The 11,473-nt window shown below is 46.4% G+C and overlaps 1 long non-coding RNA gene across 3 annotated transcripts; it reads right to left on the bottom strand.

Moving 5' to 3' along the window:
* Positions 1-490: 490 nt before the first annotated feature.
* Positions 491-9,655, bottom strand: LOC147576551 (uncharacterized). 3 transcript variants are annotated; one of them, XR_015240894.1, is made up of 5 exons: positions 9,510-9,655; positions 9,041-9,143; positions 7,529-7,601; positions 2,681-2,965; positions 491-756 (listed from the first exon to the last, which is right to left on the bottom strand). It is a non-coding gene; the product is annotated as an uncharacterized LOC147576551 (long non-coding RNA). The 3 variants fall into 3 exon arrangements; XR_015240895.1 differs by having other exon boundaries at positions 2,681-2,916; XR_015240896.1 differs by lacking the exon at positions 2,681-2,965 and having other exon boundaries at positions 9,510-9,654.
* Positions 9,656-11,473: the final 1,818 nt, after the last annotated feature.

Raw genomic sequence — 11,473 nt, 5'->3', positions numbered from 1 at the left:
GACATCCTTCCAAAACCCACCCCAGCTAAGTGCATCCCGCTACGACACCTCCCACCAGGGAAGCCGGTCAGGAGGATGGGCTGCCTTCCCGAAATCACAAAACAGCAAAAGGGAGATTATGCAGCTGGGCCTCATTTAGACGCGCGCCTTGGGGCAGAGCGTTTTCTCCAGCCGCTGGCAGAAGAGAAGGAGGCCACAGGCAGCGAGGAGGCAGAACCTCGGCCCACAGCCACAGGAACCGCATGCAGCCAGCAATCTGACGGAGCTTGGACGCTGATTTGTCCCCAGAGCCTCCGGAGGAGAGCCCTGCCTGGCCCAAACCGTGAGTTGGGCCTTGCGAGGCCCTGAACAGAAACCCCAGTTGACCCTACTTGAATCCCCGACCCACGGCGCTGTAATAAATGGGTATCATTTCAATCTGCTAAATGTTTAGTAATTCGGTATGCAAGGTCTCGGGTGAGGCTGCTTTAACAAAATACCACAGCATGGGTGGCTTAAACAACAGGAATTTATTTCCCATGGTTTTGGAAGGTGGGGAGTCCAAGATCAGGGTGCCAGCATGGTCACGTCCTGGTGATGACCGCCCCCCCCTCCTGGTTTACAGATGGCCACCTTCTTGCTGTGACCTCACGTGGTGGAGAGAGAGATCGTCTCTCTGGCATCTCTTTTTATGGGGCGCTGGTCCCATTAGTGAGGGCTCCCAAAGGCCTCATCACCAAATGCCATCACACACGGGACTGGGTTTCAACCTACGAGCTGTGGATACACAGATACAAACATTCAGTCTGTTACGTGCAGCAATAGAAAATTAATACATTTGCTCTGTCAAGGCCTTAAGGGTTCTTCTCCAATCTCCATGTCACACATGAGCTCTGAGTGATTGTGGGGTTTGAATCTGGACCCAATCAACTTGCTGCCGAGTTACGTGGCATTCAGTTCCTCCTCCATTTCCTCGTCTGTGTACTTAGGATAATTACAGAACTTCCTCATGAGGTTTTTGGGAAGATTAAGTGAGTTAACCCAGCAGAGTACTTATTACAATATCCAACAAAAAGGAAATGCTGCATACGTTATTTTTTTCCTTTGTACTGTGATTACATTCTTTGCAGACATTCCCTTTAAGTCAAATGGGTTTATTTATTAACCTGGGGAAAATACACTTTTCTTGGCTTTCACCATATCTCCTTCTCTTACTCTACCCCTCAATACCCATCCTTCCAGGTCTTTCTCTGATTCCTCCCTCCTCCATGAAGCCTACCCTGACCGTTCCAGCTCATGGTAGTCCGTCCTCTATACTAACTTCTAGAGTACCAGAGGCTAGTGCAAATCCTTAGACTGTCTCTTACCTAATCACTTTAAATGATTTTTTTACTATAATAGAAAAATGTCTGTCTGTTGGAGATAAGAGGGGAAATCTACAAAAGTTCAAGGCAAGAAGTAAGTCACCTGCTGCCATGGTTAATAATATTTCCTTCCCGTCTTCCTGTTTTTGTTGATTGTGTATATATAAACACATATGTATACAGTTACCTTTGTGAGAATAAATCTCTGCCCCAGCCCACCCAGGGCATCCATCTGCCGGGGGAGAGATTAGGATTTGTTCACAGAAGGAATTCAGAGAGGAAAAATACAATATGGCATTCAACTTTAATCATGCAAAATAGGATCATGCTGGAAACCAGGGCATTTAAGAGCTGTTTTAGCCAAGGTTCCTGCATTAGTCTCATATGGCTGATATAACAAATTACCACACATTGAGGGGCTTAAAACAACACAGATTTATTCTCCGACAGTTCCAGATGTCAGAAGTGTGAAATGAGTCTTATGGGGCACAAAGTGGTGTTAGGGTCCCTTCTGGAGACTCCAGGGGAGGCCGATCCTTTCTTCTACTAGCTTCTAGACTAGCCCGCATTCCTTGGCTCATGGCTACATCTCTCTAATCTCTGCTTCCAACCTGACATCACCTTCTCCTGACTTTGACCCTCCTGCCTCCCTCTCTTAGGGATCCCTGTGATCACATTGGGCTCACCTGGATAATCCAGGATGATTTCCCCATCTTAACACGTTTAACTTAATCGTATTTGCAAATCCATTTTACTATATAAGGTAACACAGTCATAGGTTCCGGGGATTAGAACATAGACCTCTTTTGGGGCCACTATTTCTGTTTACCACTTTATCCTAGAGAATGGAGCCTGCAGCAGGGATTAGATGCTGCCAGTCTTATTGTGCTGCATAAACCTAGGGCAGTAAGAGTGAGGAAAAAGGGGAGGAAAGGAGAAGATTGCAAAGCAATGCAAGGCGGTGATTACTGAGCCGACCGTGTCTCAGGATGAGCTGAGAAAAGCAGGTTGTCAACAAGAGAATTGTTCAGCCACGTGGAAGTCTCCAGGCACGTTATATGGAGAAACTGTCTCTGGGAGCAGTCCGTTCAGAAGAGGGATGAGGCAGAATGTATCTGCCAGTTTCCTTCCCTTCCCTTATTTCCCATCGATCAAAGTCTGCCCCATGTGGCGTTAATCTCAGCACATTTCTGAGTGGCATCATTTGGGTCCCTTTGAGAATTATTTGGAAAGCCAGATCCTATACCCTTTGCTGTGATGCTGTATCTGAGTCTGGAAGTGATGGGAGGAACCAGAGACACCAGTTATGCGTTTTATCACTCTCAGGAGGAACTTACAGGGAGGCATGATGACCAAGAGAGAGCAATCAGCTTGGGGCCCAAGTTGCAGGTGAAGCCAGCAGACTCTGATAAAGCAGGTGAAGTCAGGAGGGTCTGAGGAAGTACCGAAGGCGTATCCAGCACATTCCAGCCCTGAAATCCCCTCAGGTCCGTCATCCGTTCCCGTTACATACTCTTCCATAATATATGAGGCGTGGAGTTGTTTTCTGAGAACCAGATGCCCTCATTCCTCCCTGAGAGGGCAGGTAAAAATGTAGCCACAGAATGCCTTTATGGTCAAGCCTAAATTTCCAGCAAAACCAGAAAGCGAGATTAAGAGAACAAGTGACATTCTCCACTGTGCTTGTCCCAAGGCCATAGTGACACCCCTCACCTCCACCCGCTCTCACACTCCGCCGGAGCCTCTCCTCGCCTACGCTTCTGGAGCTTGGTATGCCACATCTGGTTAAATGGGAGAAGATGATTGGAGATCAGAATTTATGATCTTCTCTCCAGGGAGCCTTCCCTGGTGTGGCAGCTCCAATCTGGAAATTGGCTCTGTGATGTGTCAGAAAATAAGTTAGGACATCCCTTGCGCGTCACTGTGTAGGGTGAGGCGGCAAGAGGTACGGGGCCTTCGCATCAGGTGCTGCCTTTTCAGTTCAATTGTTAACAACAGTTTCAATCATGCTTCCCTGTTGCTTAACGGCACAGGACCCAAACAGCTCTGCAACCACGAATTATCAGCGGGTACGCAGGGGCCCCCGTGAGGAGCCGTGGGTGTTTCGGGGGGAGCCTAAGGCTGGGCAGCTGAGAAGGGAGCAGTTATTAAAATAAAATTAATTTAGCCATAGGTACCATTTACTGAGCACCTGTGTGCCAGGAGCCATACGAGGCCTTCCTCCCAAATAATTGATAGGAAAAACCGCATCGAAGTAACCACAGGATCTAAGAGAAAAATTGCCTGCACTCCAGTCACCTAATTAAATCAATATTTTTATTTTTGCCCCCACACATATATAGTGCTTCTTTTTCATTACCACGTCATAGACACCACTTAGGATATTAATTTCCACAATTTCGCTTTAATTTTGATCATAAATAATATTTCTACTACTATTTATTTCTATTACTAGAAATAAATATTTCTATTTCTACGGTTTATCTCTTTCTCCTGACTTTCTCCCCCCGCCCCTGACATTGTAACCAGGATTAACGGCCTGAAAATATCTCCTACATCTTTCTCCGTGTTCTTTTAGAATAGCCATAGTGAGGGGCGCCTGGGTGGCTCAGTCGGTTAAGTGTCCGACTTTGGCTCAGGCCATGATCTCGCAGTTCGTGAGTTCGAGCTCCACGTTGGGCTCTGTGCTGACAGCTCAGAACCTGCTTCCGATTCTGTGTCTCCCTCTTCTCTCTGCCCCTCCCCCCAGCTCAAACATAAATAAACATTACAAAAATAGTAAAGTGAAATAGCCACAGTGATAATAACAGCAAAGATCCACCGCATGCTTATTACCAGGGAGGTACTGTTTTTACCGTGTTTTGCTGTGCACCTGCTGCAGCTCCTATGACCCTCCCTGTCGCTGTATGACGGAAGCCCCAGTGTCCTCCTCCGTTAACACATGAAGAAACCGAGGCCCAACATATGCAAAATATTCAAAACTATGAACACACACATAGACATAAACCAAGGAAGTCTTCTTGCTTATTGAAAGAAGATCCAGAGAAAAAGTGGAGCATACGGTGTCTCACTGCAGTGGCTTATCAAAGACCGTATATCACTGTCGCCTCTCCAGGTCAATAGATCCAGCTCTAACTCATTTTTTAGGAGCAACACAATGCCACATTGTATGAATGTACCATCATTTATTGGCCCTATTGATAGGCACTTATGTCGTTTCCTTTTTTTTTTTTTTTTGGCCACTACAAACAGTGCAGCCATAAATAACCCAGAATATAAATCCTTATGGACTAGTGTTTTTATTTCTCTAGGATAGAGTCTATGGACATTAGTGCCAGATCTGGACTCCTCCATATGAAATGACAGGCACAGCCATGAGCTGACCCAAAGCATCAGACTCTCGAAATAGCGTGATCTCCACCGAGGTCAGGGAGAGCAGATATACCATTTATGCGGCCAAAGGGATAATAGCCAAAGAGGACACACAGCCCAGGAGGCCCTGAGCTGGCCCAAGAGGGGGCCAGTCAGGGCCCAGGCTCCCCATGTGCCCCAGGCAAGTCACAACTTCCTGAGCATGCGCACAGAGCTCGAGCAGTCATCCTGTCCTGAGTACCAGGCCTCCACCTGCTAGTCACAAAGGGCTCATTCCAAAGAAAGAAAGGAGAAAAAAAACAGCGAAACCATTCCTCTCTCCCTTCTGCTTCCCTGGGAGTCCTGGTTGTGTGCGGGGGGGGGGGGGGGGGGGGGGGGGGGGGGGGCGCGGCCAGATACTACTTACTGACTTAACAGTTGTGTCACTGGGTGGGGGTAACATCGTGGTGGGGGAAAAATGGAATAAAAGATAAGAGACAAATGATAGGTGACAAATAGCGATTGGAGTGAGAGAATAGATGCTCTTGACCTGCCTAGGGGCAGGGAAGAACATTTAAATACAATTTACAATAGTCTGATATTTAGAAAAACAGATGTTTATATTCAAGTCAGAAAGCATCAAGTAACAATAAAATTTTAGAAACTGAGTAGTCACTTAAAGGATTCTTTTTCTTACATGACAAAAAGCCCAGAGGTAGGCAGCTGCTGGGTCAACAGCTTGACACATCAAGTCCATTGTCATAGTGCGGTTTCTGGGTCAAAGGGAAGACGCATTAGTAATTTTGCTAAATGTTCCCAGATTCTCCTATATAGGGATCCTACCATTTAAAATAGAAACTATATCATAGATGAAAGATAAATATTCCTAACAGATAAAGAGCTTCTAAACATTGAGAACAAAAGCACCAGAACCCTGCAGAAAAATGGGCAGAGTGTATTAATGGTTTGTGGGGGGAAGAGATGTGCATGACCCCTAAATACACGGGAAGAGGCTCAACTTGCTCAGAATATGAAAAATGCAAGTTAAAACTATACGAGATATCATTTCCTTCCTATCAGATTGGCAAAAACCCAAGGCCTGACACTATGTTCCACTAATAAAACTCCCAGAAACAGGTTCTCGTACGTTGCTGAAATACAAAAGGATACAACCCCTTGGAGGAGAATTTGGACCATCTAGAGAAGTTACACATTCGCCTACCTTTTAACATAGCAATTCCACTTTTGGGATCTAGCTCAAAAAATACACTGGAAAAAATATAAAACGAGATAGCACAAGGATATCCACTGCCAATAATTGTGATAGTGTAAGAATGGAAACAACCCAGATGTCCATGAATACCTACGGTGCATTCATACAACTGAATGGTATAAAACTGTAAAAATAAATAAGAAGGATCTCTATATACTTCTGTGAAATCGTTTCCAGGATATATTGTTAAGAAAGGCAAGTTATAGAACGGTATTTATGGTATGCTATCTTTCGTGTAGGAAAGGAGGTATATGAATATAGAAACATATTTGCTTATCTTATCCATAGGTAATAATGGAAGGATAAACCAAAAACCAGTAAGAATGGGGACCTATAAGGAGAGAGAAGGAACCGGATAGGAGGGCAGGGATGGCACCTAGACTTAACTGCACAGAATTTGTTGTGTAATTTTGACTTTGGAACTGTGTAAATGTTTTAATTTGAAAGTAAAATTAAGTAGGAGCGCCTGGGTGGCTCAGTCGGTTAAGCGTCTGACTCCTGATCTCAGCTCAGGCCATGATCTTACAGTTGGTAACATGGAGCCCCATGTTGGGCTCTGCTTGGGATTCTCTCTCTCCCTCTCTCTCTCTCTCTCGAAAGAAATAACTACTGTTTTAGAAATGTTTTAATGTTTATTTTTATGTTTGAGAGTGCTCGAGTGTGGGAGGGGCAGAGAGAGGGGGACATAGGATCTGAAGCGGGCTCTGTGCTGACAGCAGCGAGCCCGATGTGGGCTGGAACCCACGAACCACGAGATCATGACCTGAGCCGAAGTCGGATGCTTAACCGACCGAGCCACCCAGGCGCCCCCTAGATTAGATTATTTCTATGGTGATAAACAACCCCTAGTCTTGGTGGCTTTTCAATCATAAAAGTTTCTTTTCCCCTCACACTACATGTTTATCGTATGTTAGCTATAGCTCCGATCTGTGTCCTCTTTCCTCCGTGACCCAAGTCAGGCGGTAGCATCTGTGGAATATTTGCCACTCATTGAGGCGGAAGGAAAAGATACTCGGGCTCTTCAAACCTCCTCCTGGAAGTGACCATCACTCTTCTTACATCTGATTTTATTGGCCAAAGAAAGTCACATACTCTGAGTTCAAAAAATCAGGGATGTGTATTCCTCTGTCAGCAAGAAGCACTGAAGAGATTGGGACCACGTGTAACTGAAGATTAATATGGTCTGACACGGGGAGCGGGGTGATTAGTATTTTTATTTTGAAACTACCACATTCACCCTGTAGCTTCAGCAAATAAGCATGTTCCTTAATGTCACTACAAACCAAGATTTTCAGCACAACAGACTCAGGTATAAACCCAAGTAAGACCCTGTAATCTTCCATTTTAATTAGAAATACCAATATGAACTCCTAATTTACTTCTAAAAGAGAGAGAAATATCCTCGCTGCCCAAAGAAAAGTTTTTGAGGCAATGACAACATTGGACCAATGAATACATCTAATGCTTCAATTGTGCTCTAAGTACCCATTTCCTTTTGAAAGAAACCAGGGTATGCCTGACCTAGTCTATGTGCACCCCAGACCTGCTGCATCCGGCTTACCCCCATCGCTCCAGGCCTCCGTCATTCACCTTGCTTCCTGACCAGAGCTCGCCTGTGTCGCCTCCTGCTGCTTCTGTGATTGCAAAGACATGGTCACTGGCTTTGCTACCGTGGCCACCAGAGTGAGGAGAACCCTTTGCAGCCCTGGCTGGGACAGGGACAATGATGCATGTACACATTGCCTGAGTTGGACCCGTAGAAGTTACGGCTTCCCTGTCAGCTGTTTGGAGGGGCCGGTTAGCACCACCCTGACGTCTCAGGGTATAGCAACACTTTGCACAAATACCAAGCGAAAATATGCGGTAAGAAGGAAACACTAGATACGTTGTTCGCCCTTCTTTTTCCTGGTGGGTTGATCAGAATCACAGCAGTTTCTCGCGCTATCCGGTGACACCAAGTGGTTTTGGCTTTTGCAAGGCTCAGGCCGGCTCGGTAATTACCCTCCGTGATTACTCTCCCTCCTTGCCTGCTGCTCTCCCTCTCTTGCTTTCCTGGGACTGCGCACCCCAATGAATTGTTAGAGCGTGAGTGTTTGTACCACATTCCATTTTCTAGCAAAATTAGGCTAAGGCAGTTGTTACCAGAAGCGACCCTTAAGAAGCAGACTCTCAGGAGGGGATTTTGTGCTGGCGTGTCCCCCCCAACTGGATGTAATAAGTCACCCATTGCTATTGGTTAGTGAAGCCCTGATGAGTGATATTGCAATTACTAAAGCTGTCACCTGAGGTTAATTGTGATCAGGTGAGGTTTTCAATTATCAGGTGGCTGCTGAACTTAATTAATAAGGGGTGATAATAATTATAAAGGCTGGCACGAGAAACTGCTTTTGAGGGCATCGGAAACTTTAAAAAAGAAACGAAAAATTCTGGATGGTTCATCGCCACCTTATGGTGCACTGCGGAAGCCAGAGGGCCTATATGGCAACCTTAAAGTTTTCATCTTCTACCGCCCAAGGGCAGACTATGCATAAACGTCAGATCCAGGGTCTGATTATAAAGGCTCAGAATTGTACAGGCCGCACAAAGTATGCTAAGTGTGCAGCCATGATAAATTTCCTGTGTTAAAGCCAGAGCCAGATAGAAAAAGAATGGGGTTCAGGACCAGACACCGGGGGCTCGGGGTGGGGAACCCTGGTTGGATGAGCTTGAGAGTCTTCAGTCTCAACATTGCTCAGAATTACCCTGGCTGGGGCGCCTGGGTGGCGCAGTCTGTTAAGCGTCCGACTTCAGCCAGGTCACGATCTCGCGGTTCGTGAGTTCGAGCCCCGCGTCAGGCTCTGGGCTGATGGCTCGGAGCCTGGAGCCTGTTTCCGATTCTGTGTCTCCCTCTCTCTCTGCCCCTCCCCCGTTCATGCTCTGTCTCTCTCTGTCCCAAAAATAAATAAAAAATGTTGAAAATAAATAAATAAATAAATAAAAAAGAATTACCCTGGCTGGAAAAAGTAGCCCATCCCCTTTATCAGAGGAGAACAGACTCCCCTTTTCTGTATACCGGAATAACCCACGACCTTACCTGCAGCAAGTGCCTCACAGAATGAAGCTCGGTCTTCTTAAGATCCTCTTCTACTCAACTTGTTGTTCATAGGCTGATAACCAGGGTCAGATCTCCACACAGCCTGAATGAGGAAGTATAATCCCCACCCCAGGAGAAAATTACCTACACCCAGAATCAATTCCACGAACTGGCTGAGTTGTACCAGCAGGGATCAGGAAACCTACGTGCAGGTGGATCTTTGGGATATTAGATATGCAGAAGAGGCAGAATACAGGACTAACGATATGAAGTCACACACCTGTCACTCGGGACCCAAAGTTTTGACAAGGGTATTTGGAGCCAGTCTAGTTACCTAGAAACTTGGCTCCTTGATACTTGGACATGGGAATGACCTACAGTAAATGAGGTAATGATGTCGGAACTGCTTTGGCAGAATATTAAAGGAGACAAAAGATTCAGGAAAACACTGATGGTAGAATGGATTTACCACGTAAGACCTGAAAACCTATCACCTGACTCTACTTCTGGAGGACACAGACAATTGTTCGCTCAGTAGAGCAATAGAGATCTCCCTTGTGAGAGGTCCACCGGCATCTTTGAAGGCCAGTTGACAATGGAAGATGTTACCGTGGAACTAGGCTTTCTAATTCCAGTAGGAACAGGGGGATTCTGGAATGGCAAAAGCCACGTGGCAGCACTTAACATCAGAGGCAAGAGGCATTATTACTATAATTGACAGGAAGGCCAGAGTGGCATTCAGCGTGCCTTGACCTACAGGGCATTGGCTAACAGATCATGGTGTTCCTAGTGGTGAGGCAGATGAACCAGAGTGTTTCTCAAGCTTTTATAATGAGAAAGTACGGAGCACTGGAAAGCAGAAGGCTAATTTCAGCAGCCACAATGGAAAATACCTGTCCCTGACTCAGTCCCCACCAGTCACGTCCACAAACCCTTAAGCCATAGGAGGGGGGATTGGATCCCCCTGAAGAAGGATCCTGTGATGCCGTTTCAAGTATACATAGTAGATCGTTCTCCAGTCTTTCCCCCAAAGAGACCTGTTGTAACTGTGCACTGGGAGGAAAGTCTAAGGACCCAACCCCTTGTTTATTTCTCTGGTTCCCAATGAAAACAGACCACAATGCATACATGAAATGCACATCCTTAGCAGATTCTTTGTATCGGTTCCCTGGCTGATAGGGTAAAAGTCCTTTTGATAGGAAGGGCCATGTGGAAACTATCCTTTATCCTGGCCAACATAGTAAATCCGAAGCAATACAGCATTTTGAGAGGGATTACAGATCAGTGTTACCCTTGAAGAAAGAAAGGATACAGGGATAGCGGTTGCCATCACATCTCTGTCCAATGAACATTTCCAGCCTCTGCAAAAGCCAGATGCGTCTTGGAGAAGGGGGGTGGGTTCCTGTAAACAGCATCACGTGGTAGCCCCAACTGCCACACAGCTGCTCTGTCACTTGTGGTATCTCTGACACTCGATATGGGGCTGCTGCTATGGCAAATTCTTTCTTTCTTTATCCCTAACAATACAGAGGTCCAAAACAGTTCTTTACACGGGAAGGAAAGCCACAGACCTTCTTTATCGTTGCTCTGTTGAGAGACGTGTTGGTTTAAAAGCAGTAGGTGCCGTGGGAGTCCGGGCCACCTGTTCATGTCGTGTCCTTGTGTCGTCTGGGTTTGGTTGGGCCAAATCGTGAATGTATCCTTTTTATTGTACAGTGGATGACTGCTGGGTGTACCCACCCGGCCTATGACTCCTTGGACCTGATGAAACTCAGATCATAATGCACATCTGGGGTCATACCGTCAATTCTGTGTCCCATGGTCAGGCACTTCATCTCTGGGAGAGCCCAGAATCAACGCTAGGCCTTCTGCAGAACTCCAGGGGTCTTGGCTGCCATCTCTCTTCCGGAAGCGTGTTAGAAACCTCACAGCGTCAGTATTGGCCACAGATACCTCTAGTACTCTAGGATCTGCTCCGTCACGCAGCCTAAGGGGCGGAGAAGCTTGCCTGCCCCTGTTGGGAGCCCTCTTTTGCCCCGAGCACCACTTGAAACTGGCATCCCTTCGAGTTACTCAATAGGATGTGGACCTGGCTCTTGCAGCATTAATACAGTGTTGACTCTAGCCGCGAATGGACTGCTCGCATGTTACAGCCCCGCTTCGAGATGGTCCCCGGAAATAGTGGTAGAGGAGATTCTCCCAGCACGCAGAAGCTACCAGCAGTATTTTGGCTTACTGTGTGGAAGTATTGACTCCTTGTCAGTAACAAATGTCTCAGCTCATCGTTCTGAGGCCTGGAAGGAAAAAGACTCCAGTCCATATGCCACCTCCAGTGTCCCAACCCTGAAAAGTGTCCCTGAGCCAGCCTGTTAGCTGACATTTCACCAGGACCTTCCCCCATTTTTTTTTTTTTTACCAGGTTGATTGTCTCTT

The sequence above is a fragment of the Puma concolor genome, chromosome D1 (assembly GCF_028749965.1).
Source record: "Puma concolor isolate L17-30 chromosome D1, mPumCon1.1.hap2, whole genome shotgun sequence".
NCBI lineage: Eukaryota > Metazoa > Chordata > Mammalia > Carnivora > Felidae > Puma > Puma concolor.
This window is presented reverse-complemented; position numbering and strand designations above follow the sequence as displayed.